The sequence below is a fragment of the Lithobates pipiens genome, unplaced genomic scaffold (assembly GCF_037356315.1).
Source record: "Lithobates pipiens isolate NorthernLeopardFrog02 unplaced genomic scaffold, aLitPip1_a1.2 Scaffold_13, whole genome shotgun sequence".
NCBI lineage: Eukaryota > Metazoa > Chordata > Amphibia > Anura > Ranidae > Lithobates > Lithobates pipiens.
In genome coordinates, this window is record NW_027507718.1 from 474,484,479 (window position 1) to 474,495,856 (window position 11,378).

An 11,378-nucleotide genomic window follows, 5' to 3' on the forward strand; every position below is an offset into this window, starting at 1 on the left:
TTTGTACACATAAAATCCCAATAAAATACATTTACATTTTTGGCTGTAACATGTCAAAATGTGGAAAATGTCAAAGGGTACGAATATTTTTCCAGGCACTGTATACTGTTTTTATATGGATTTGTTCAATGACTCATTTTTCTGATATTTGTAGCTCAGTGGCTTAGCAATTGAAGTTTGTCATGTTTGCGACCAGGTCACCAGCAACAAAAGCTCTTCATTCTCCTCTATAGGCTGAGCTACAAACTTGGAGATGCTTTTTGCTCTACATCACCATAGGGATGAGCTTCGAGTTCAAGTTGAACGTAAGTGCGACTTGATCATCGAGTGTTCGCCAAACAGCGAATTTTATGGGGCGTTCGCAGGAAATTCGAGTCCCCCCATAATGCACTGCAAGACCGCAGCTCATTGCTGTATGATGATTGGCCAAAGCATACACCTGATCTGCATGCTTTGGCAAATCACAGCACCCTCCTCAGTGAGAGCCATAATTGGCCAAAGGCAATGTGCCTTTGGCCAATCATAGCTCAGGGGGACTAAGCCCACGCCCCACACTATTTAAGGCTGCTTACCCAGATAGAGAGATTGAGCTAATTAGGCAGGCAGGTTAGTTAGTGGCAGTGTATTTGATATATATACAGTTTTATATATATATATATATATATATATATATATATATATACACACACATACTCAGCATTCAGAGTAGCCCATATATACAGTGCTTTCAGCGGTGTACAGTTTCTAATACAGTGCAGGCGGTGTATACAGAATATAATATAGTGTGTACAGTTTCAAATACACTTCAGGCGGCGTACACAGTATATTATACAGTGTAGTGCAGTGTTAAAGAAAAAAAAAGAAAAAAAAATACCCATCATGGAAGGCCTCCAAGGAGAGGCAGATGCTCCCAGGCCCCTAAAAGAGGTCAAGCAGCCTCTGAAATAATATTTAACAGCAGGGACCATTCCTGCACCCAACAAGAGTAACTGTGAGGGGTTACAGTGTTCTGGTACCACCAATACCTAAGGCCCAATGTTTCTGCCTCTGTTTAACAGGGGCATGTAATTAAAAATGTTGAAATAATATTTAACAGCAGGGACCATTCTGTAACTGTGAGGGGTTACCGTGCTCTGCCACCACCAACACCTAAGGCCCAGAGTATAGAATGCAGTTCGTATAGTATATATACTGCAGTTCAGAGTATATAGTGCACTCAGTGTAGTATATATAATACAGTGTAGGGTATATAGTGCAGTGTACAATATATAATATAGTGTATTGAAGTGGTTAAGGGGAGCCCTACGACAGAATTAAGAAAAAAACGGCATGCATTCCTTCCCCTCCATACCAGGTACCTGGTATGGATTTGGGGGGAGGGCCACGCCATTTAAAAAAAGAAATAAATTGGCGTGGAGTTCACCTTAATATCCACACCAGACCCGAAGGGCCTGGTATAGACTGGGGGGGGGGGGGGGCAGGCTGTTTTTAAAAAAAATGAAATTTTTTTCTTTAGAAATGTCATTTTGCTGCAGTGCTTTTCTAAACACGGGAAAAATTTGCTACTTTACAGGCAGACTAAGGTGCCCCCCCCAGTCACGATGTTTAAAGGAATACCGTATTTATCAGGGTATAACACGCACCGGCGTATAACACGCACCCCAAGTTTAGGAGGGCATTTTAAGGAAAAAAGTTTTAGGAGGGAAGTTTAAGGGAAAAAAACTTACATTTAAATGCCCGTCAATGCAGCCTTATCAGTGTGCATCTGCAGCCTTGTCCATCATTGCAGAATGATCAGTGTTATTTGCAGCTTGCCCACCGCTGTTTGCAGACTTGCAGAGTGTCATTTGCAGCTTGCCAGTGTCATTTCCAGCTCGCCCAGTGCTGTTTGCAGCCTTCCATGTTTAAATATCCCGCTGCCGAGACAGACCGAGCGAGCGCCGCCGAAAAAGACCGAGCGGCGCCGAAAAAGACCGAGCCGTCTGCTCGGCTCCGCTCGTAGTCCCGCCTCCCTGCTGTTTCTGGAGCGAGCGCTGCCGAAAAAGACCGAGCCGACTCTACTGTGTATTCGGCTTGGCTCGGCTTGCAGTCCCACCCAGTATGGGCGGGACTGCAAGCCGAGCCGAGCCGAGTACACAGTACACAGTAGAGTCGGCTCGGTCTTTTTCGGCAGCGCTTGCAGAAACAGCAGGGAGGCGGGACTACGAGAGGAGCCGAGCAGACGGCTCTGTCTTTTTCGGCGCCGCTCAGTATTTTTCGGGGGCGCTCGGTCTTTTTGCCTCACAGACAGTGGGGATCGGCGTATAACACGCACCCACGACTTTCCCACGATTTTAAGGGGGAAAAAGTGCGTGTTATACACCGATAAATACGGTACTTCATTTTAATTGTTTCACTTTAAGCATTCTTAAAATCACTGCACCTGAAAAAATGGCTGTTTTAAAAACTTGCATATAAGCCTTTAAAATGAACAGTAATGATTTTTCACGTTTGTGTCCCATAGACTTTAACAGTGTTCGGACAAATTTTTTGTCTTTTTGCATGTTCTGGTGCGAACTGAACCAGGGGGGTGTTCCGCTCATCCCTACATCAACGGTGCAGTTATGAATAGAGAACCTGTTGAGCTATTTAATAGTTCTGATGGGTAATTTTGCCCTGTGCGGCAAATATTCAGTTAGCAATTAATCAGGAGCCACAGGTCTGTAGCAGAGGCACTGTCTAAGTGAGCAGCCTTAAAATAATATTCATTCATGCCTATGATTAATGCAAGGACACAATCTGAATTTAATATGGTTCAGTCTTGCATTTAATTATCAACCTGTTTTCTCTGAGAGGTACACAATCACTGCAGAATTACATAGAGCACATTAGTGAATCTTGTTTGCATTTGAAATAACAGTTATATTTAGACAGGTTTCACTGCACGGCGGCAGGCTTATATTTTGGAGGGCTGTTTATACAAAATGAATGTGGCTATGTTCCATTCAAAGAGCACCGGTTCATGTTATAGAAGCTGCATTTTAGATTTGCCAGGTGAGGTCACTCTTCCATTAGGTAAGCAAAAAAGAACACTCCAAACAAAACACACATTTCTGTAACAAACATAGGAATGTCCATTTACCTGTGTTTGCTTTGCATGCAGCAGGAACTGACCCCTAATGGGTATAAAAAATCTGGTTCACAGCAAACTGGATCCTTACTAACATGCTTCGAAAAAACGCAGATCTATACTTAGGCAAAAAAAGGTTAAATAAAAAAAATCCACAGCGATAACAAAAAATAAAACAATGCAATGCAATGTCTACAACAGGGCTTTTCCACACTGTGGCTATAGCAATTTTAGCCACTAGAAACATGAAGTAAATTAGGCCCTGGGTATGCTGTGGAACATTTTCAACAGGCTTATTTAGAAAGGCTATGCTTGCATATTTAACAATGTTAACCGCCGTGACTGAAAAAATAAATGAGTGAACCCTCATTGAAAAACCTTAGATGTCATGTGACGTTAGAGGAGGCGGAGTCACCGTTTACATCACGGGTGGCCTATATAAAACAACTGTCGCAGCGAAAAGACAGCAGTCGGCGGGACGCCTCCCATCGAGGTCCGTCTGCGCTGTGTGCCGTGTGGTATTTATCGGGTCCGTCTGCTCTGTGATTGAAGATGGATGGACATTGCAGTACACGTTTTATTTATTTTTTTCAATAAAGGAATTGTTAAATACTGTCACCTGCCGTTTTTAATTTTTTGACACTTTTTTAGTGAATGGGTAGGAGTACAATGTACCTGATACCCATTCACATGGGGGGAGATCTGGGGGCCCCTTGTTAAAGGGGGCTTCCAGATTCTGATAAGCCCCCCACCCGCAGACCCCCACAACCACCAGGCAAGGGTTGTGGGGATGAGGCCCTTGTCCCCTGATGGGCCCCAAAACATCCTCCCCATGTTAAGAGCATGCGGGCCTGGTACAGTTCAGGAGGGGGGGTGCTCTTTCATCACCCCTTTTGCTCATATAAGGGCCTGGTATGGATTTTGGGGAGACCACCCACGTCACTTTTATTTTTAATTTTGGCCTGGGTTCCCGTTAAAATCCATAACAGACCTGAAGGGTCTGGTATGGATTTTGGGGGGAACCCCCATGCTATTTTTTTAATTTTGCCGTGGCGTTCCCCTTAATATCCATACCAGACCCAAAGGGCCTGGTATGGACTAGGGGGGTGGGGAACCCATGTCGTTTTTTTTCAATAATTTTTTACATTATACATTACAGCCGCAAGCAATTTTAAATGACATTGTGCTGCGGTACTGTTATAAACATAGGAAAGATGCGCTACTTTACAGGCATGCTAAGGGGACCCCATGCACAATATTTAAAGGAATATTTAATTTTTATTGTTTCACTTTAAGCATTCTTAAAATCACTGCTCCTGAACAAAATACCTTTTTAAAAACCTTTTTTTTGCATTGATACATGTCCCCTGGGGCAGTACCCGAGTCCCCATATACTTTTTGTGGCAATAACTTCCATTTAAGCCTTTAAAACGAACACTTGATTTTTCACGTTTGTGTCCTATAGACTTTAACGGTGTTTGAATGTTTGCACATATTTTTTGTCTGTTTGCATTATTCTGGTATGAACCGAAATGGGGGTGTTCGGCTCATCCCTAGCTTAAAAAAGGGAAGTGGGGAGTGCTTAGCCATCCTAGGTTACAGCACTGCGTGTTTCTATTGATCTGCACAGTATACAGAGACACAACTGTGGTCCCTACATGCAAGGATGCTGCTATTGAAAGGAGCTAGACTGAAATGAGAAACATGGGGCAGCAATCATGGCACCAGCTTAACCTGGAACATAGGCATGGATTAAAAGATAAAGAAGCTGGATTCTGAGTAGGTGATTCAATCAGCTGCTAAAAATACTTAAAGGCTCAATCTTACTTTAAGCTCCATCCTTTATTTACCCAATCTTGCTTCTTCTGATAAGTTATATCTGTTTCCTGAAGGTTGGTAATGATATGAAACAGTACTCTTTCTATGGTTCAACCAAGAAAATTTGATATTTTGGGCCTTGAACTCTTTCCCATTTGGCCATTCCACATACCCAGCCTGGCCACAGAACCTCAGTCTATGACTAATCAGTTTGGAACTGAATCACTGTGAGAATGAGAGTGCTACTTGGAGGACCTGGCATGTCCTGTTACATGGTAATGGAATTTCTCAAACAAGACCACTGTAGCATTTCATGTCCCAAAGGAACGCCACCACTGCTTAATAAAACATATTTCTGCAAGATTCCAGCCATTGAAAGAAATACTTTTCACAGACTCTAGCTGTGCCCTCGGTGACACACACATGACACTGTATACCTCATACACAATCTTTACCCCTTTATATTCAGAATGGAAACAAGCAGCTACACACAGCTGTGAAATGGCCATTCAACAACCGCCCAGGTACGGCCTCCCCTCTCTGGGAATTGTAAGCATCATTGAGGTCCCATCAATGTCCACAACAGTCCCTGCACTCACCATATAAATGAGCATTTAGACTCCCCTCCACCTAAGTGAAAAACGTTGGAGCTCAGAATAGAGAGACCTTTATATGCCATTTTCTTATCTGGCCTTGTTAAGCGTCATGACTAGCTGCTGACATAGGCTACAGCGTCAAACTTGTTTATTTTGTATATACAGTATATGCAAAGACAAGAAACTTGCTTTACAATAAAGGAAATAATTATTGCAATAGACATGCATAGCAGTACTTAGTAGTTAAATCAGCACAGGATTAATGTGATCCCGTAACATGGCAGGGATAGATGTACTGCTTGTGCAGGCTGGAATGCTTCACAAGGAGCACAAGAGAAATTGTCAGGAATATGCAGAGAGCGCACATAGGTGATCAGAATAAAATGAACAGCATATGTACTGTACATATCCAATAGGGATGGGCCGAACCCCCCCCCCCCCCCCGGTTCGGTTCGCAGCAGAACATGCCAACAATTAGTATGAACACGCAAACACCATTAAAGTTTATGGGACACGAACGTGAAAAATCAAAAGTGGTAATTTTAAAGGCTTATATGCAAGTCATTGCCATAAAAAGTGTTTGGGGACCTGGGTCCTGCCCCAGGGGACATATATCAAATAGCATGCCTGGGCGATGTCCTTAGTATGCCTGTAAAGTAGCAAATTTTTCATGTGTTTAGAACAATACCACAGCAAAATTTAATTTCTAAAGGAAGAAATGACGCAGACGTAATATTATTGTATGTAATATAGATGAAAATCATTGAAACAAAACTGCATGCCCCCCCCCCCCCAGTCCATTACCGGGCCCTTCGGGTCTGGTATGGATATTAAGGGGAACCCCGCACCCAAATTAAAAAAAAATTGCCTGGGGGTCCTCCAGGCACTTTATACTCTAAACAACAGTATATATACTATACGGCCTGACATATATACTTCAAAAAATTGGGTCTTAGGCGTTGGTGGTATCAGAACACTGTAAGCCCTCACAGTTACTCTATGTGGGTGCAGGACTGGGCCCTGCTGTGAAATATAATATCAAAAATTGTAATTACATGCCCCTGTTAAACAGTAGCAGAAAAAATGGGCTTTTGGAAATGGTGGTACCAGAACACTGTAAGCCCTCGCAGTTACTCTTGGTGGGTGCAAGAATGGACCCTGCATTGAAATATTATATCAAAAATTGTAATTAAATGCCCCTGTTAAACAGGGGCAGAAAAATTGGGCCTTGGATGGTGGTGGTGGTGCCCTAAACCAAAAATATTGTTGGAAGCTAGCATCATCAAGATTGAGAAGGAATAGGATAGTCAGCATAGGCAGTCTTCAAGGGATCCCACATCTATAACAAATTCAATCAGTTACATCAGCATCAGGTGCTTGATAGCTGCTGATCCAAGACTGATTTGTTTTTATGAATGTGAGCCTATCAACAGAGTCTGTGAACAGACGCACTCTTTGATCTGTTACAAACCCACCAGCAGCACTGAATGTGCATTCAGAAAGCTCACTGAATGCAAGACAGGCCAGTAGCTCAATTGCATATTGAGCAAGTTCTGGCCAGTGGTCCATCCTCAAGACTCAGTAACCCAGGTGATGTTGGAAAGGTCTTCAAGTCTGCTCTTGCCCCTAGATATTCCTGCACCATATAATGCAGACACTGGTGATGGTTGCTTGAACTGACCAGACCTTGGCACTGAGGACTGAATTTTTTTAAAAAGCATCAGTGAGCCGGCCACGTTCTCCACCGCTCTTCCTTTGATTGAACAAAGCCTCAGCAACACGTTGTCCAGCACTAGGAAATTATAGCCTCCCAGCGTCTGGAAATGCATTGCACAAACCTTTCTTCAAAGCCTCCTGATGATGTTTCATCCTCTGCTCCCTCTGCGAAGGCAGGAAGAGTTCTACAACCTTATCCTTGTAACGTGGATCAAGAAGGATTGCCAGCCAGTAATGATCCCTCTCTTTGATACCACCAATCTTAGGGTTCTTTCGAAGGCTTTCAGAGGCATTCGATTCTGAGTCCTCTGGGTCACTAAGGATCACATGACCTGTAACTACCTCCTCCCAGCCACATGAAACTCCTTGGGTTTCTGGGGACTGAAAACCATCCCTTGAAGACTGCTGCTGAGTGTTAACTTCTACATCCATGCTGACACAATCCTCCTCCTCTTCTTCCTGTGCGTTTGGTGGGCCCTCAGGAATGCTATCTGGATGAAGGGGGCCTTAAGAGGTAATTAAGTCCTCCTCTTCCTCCCGCTGTTCTGCCTCAAGTGTCCTGTCCATGATTCCACGAAGTGAGTGCTCCAACAGGAAAACTAGAGGGACAGTGTCACTGATGCATGCATTGTCGCTTCTCACCATCCTTGTGGTCTCTTCAAATGGTGTCAGGACAGTGCATTCATCCTTGATCAGTAGCCACTGGCATGGTGAAAGGAAGCCAAGCTCCCCTGACACTGTCCTGGTGCCATAATCGCACAGGGATGCATTGATGGCCCTCTGCTGTGTGTGCAGCCGCTGCAGCATTTTCAATGTTGAGTTCCACCTGGTGGGCATGTCACAAATGCGGCGGTTGGTGGGCAGGTTGCATTCCCTTTTCTGGCCTACCTCAGGAGATTCTGTAAACCTGGGTACCTTCTCAAGAACTGCTGCACCACCAAATTCAGGATGTGTGCCAAACATGGAACATTTGCCAAGTGTCCCTGTCGGAGGGTGGAGATATGGTTGGGGCTAATGTCGCATACAACCATTCCTGGCTGAAGCTGGCTTTGCGTCAACCACCTCAGAGCCTGCCCATGCACAGCTGCCAGAATCACTGCTCCAGCGTGGCTTCTGTCCCTTATGCAGACCAACTCAAGCACCACATGGCATCTTTTAGCCTGACTGCTTGCGTACTCCTTGAACGCTTACGGAGAACCGCTGGTTCAGAGGACAAATCTGCAGAAGAGGCCAAAGAGGAAGAAGAAGAGGAGTGGTGGAGGAGCGAGCGGTGGCAGAATCACCAGTAGCATATTGGAGGCATGATGGCCAAACAAGTTCCAACAGCACTGAACCCGGTCCTGCATCCTTTCCAGCTGCCAGCAGATTTACCCAGTGTGCCGTGAAGGAAAGGTAACGTCCCTGCCCATGCCTGCTGGACCATGAGTCAGCAGTAATATGCACCTTACATGTGCCGGTAGAGAGCCAGAATGGCCTTCCGTGAAAAGAAATGGCGTTTTGGAATCTGCCACTGAGGTACAGCACAATTCACAAATTCATGAAAGGGGGCAGAGTCTACCAGCTGAAAAGGTAGCAGTTGCAGTGGTAGCAATTTGGCCAAGCTAGCATTTAGACGCTGAGCATGTGGATGGCTGGGACCAAATTTATTTTTACGGTTCAGCAACTGGGGTAGGGAAATTTGCCTGCTAAAATCAGATGGTGGTGTACTGCTAGCAGATTGGCTGCAAGTACTTTGGACACTTATTGCTATACCTTCATTCCTCTCAGTGCAGGTTTTTGAGAGGGCTGGGGGTATAGTAGGGTTGGAGATCCCAGATGATGAGCAAGGAGAAGTCCAAGTTTTTTTTTGATGTGGGTCTTTTAAGTGCTGTTGCCAGTGGACTGCATGGCAGGTCGTCATATGTCTTGTCAAGCATGTGGTGCCCAAGCGCCTGCCGTTCTGGCCACGCTTGATTCGCTTCAGACATAGGTTGCAAATAGCAATGGTGCGATCTGCTGCACACGTGTTGAAAAAGGCCCACACCAAGCAACTTCTAAAAGTCAGCAGGGAGTCAGCAGCGCCCTACACCTGCGGAGCTCTGCGGTGTGATGCAATAGGGTGTCTGCCCTTAAGCTGCCCCCTAGAGAACATCCTGCCTCAGAGCTGTGCCTCCTCCTCCTCTCTTCTCTCAGGCCCCCAAGTACAGTCAGTGACCTCCTCATCCCCTCCACCCTTGTCACTAGAGCAAACTTGGCAGTATGCTGCAGCTGTCAGTTTCTTGTCCTTCTTGGGCCACACCTCTCTCTAGGCGCACGTTATTCTCTTGTTCAACCTGGGAACCAACATTGGAGCCTTCAAATCGATGTGCATCCTCCAGCAGCACGTACCGGACACTGTGGTCGAATAATTATGGGTACTCCTCCATGCATGATGGTAGGGCTACAGAAGGAGTGACTGTGGACAAGTAGCCGTTGGAATAGGCCGCTTTGGCAGCTGCATTAGCCACAGTTACTTTGCCGAGTAACTAATTACTTTTCCAATGTAGTAACCGAGTTACTAACGCAATTACTTTTTGGGAGAAGTAATTTGTAACTTAACTAATTACTTTTTTAAAGTAAGATGACTAACACTGTATATATATATATATATATATCTATATTACACAGCCTGAAGTGTATTAGAAACAGTAAACTATGGAATGCACTATATATATATACAGTGGTGTGAAAAAGTGTTTGCCCCCTTCCTCATTTCCTGTTCCTTTGCATGTTTGTCACACTTAAGTGTTTCGGAACATCAAACCAATTTAAACAATAGTCAAGGACAACACAAGTAAACACAAAATGCAATTTGTAAATGAAGGTGTTTATTATTAAAGGTGAAAAAAATCCAAACCATCATGGCCCTGTGTGAAAAAGTGATTGCCCCCCTTGTTAAAACATACTATAACTGTGGTTGTCCACACCTGAGTTCAATTTCTATAGCCACACCCAGGCCTGATTATTGCCACACCTGTTCACAATCAAGGCATCACTTAAATAGGAGCTGCTTGACACAGTAAGGTCCACCAGAAGATCCTTAAAAGCTACACATCATGCCGAGACCCAAAGAAATTCAGGAACAATTGAGAAAGAAAGTAATTGAGATCTATCAGTCTGGAAAGGGTTATAAAGCCATTTCCAAAGCTTTGGGAATCCAGCGAACCACAGTGAGAGCCATTATCCACAAATGGCGAAGACATTGAACAGTGGTGAACCTTCCCAGGAGTGGCCGGCCGCCCAAAATTACCCCAAGAGCGCAGCGACGACTCATCCAAGAGGTCACAAAAGACCCCACAACAACGTCCAAGAAACTGCAGGCCTCACTTGCCTCAGTTAAGGTCAGCGTTCATGCCTCCACCATCAGGAAAAGACTGGGCAAAAATGGCCTGCATGGCAGAGTTCCAAGGAGAAAACCACTGCTGAGCAAAAAGAACATCAAAGCTCGTCTCAATTTCTCCACAACACATCTTGATGATCCCCAAGACTTTTGGGACAACATTCTGTGGACCGATGAGACAAAAGTGGAACTCTTTGGAAGGTGTGTGTCCAAGTATATCTGGCGTAGAAGGAACACTGCATTTCATAAAAAGAACATTATACCAACAGTAAAATATGGTGGTGGTAGTGTGATGGTCTGGGGCTGTTTTGCTGCTTCAGGACCTGGAAGACTTGCCGTGATAAAAGGAACTATGAATTCTGCTGTCTACCAAGAGATCCTGAAGGAGAATGTCCGACCATCTGTTCGTGTACTCAAGCTGAAACGAACTTGGGTTCTGCAGCAGGACAATGATCCTAAACACACCAGCAAGTCCACCACCGAATGGCTGAAGAAAAACAAAATGAAGACTTTGGAGTGGCCTAGCCAAAGTCCTGACCTGAATCCTATTGAGATGTTGTGGTATGACCTTAAAAAGGCCGTTCATGCTCGAAAACCCTCTAATGTAACTGAATTAGGACAATTCTGAAAAGATGAGTGGGCCAAAATTCCTCCAGGACGCTGTAAAAGCCTCATTGCACGTTATCGCAAACGCTTGGTTGCAGTTGTTGCTGCTAAGGGTGGCCCAACCAGTTATTAGGTTTAGGGGGCAATCACTTTTTCACACAGGGCCATGATGGTT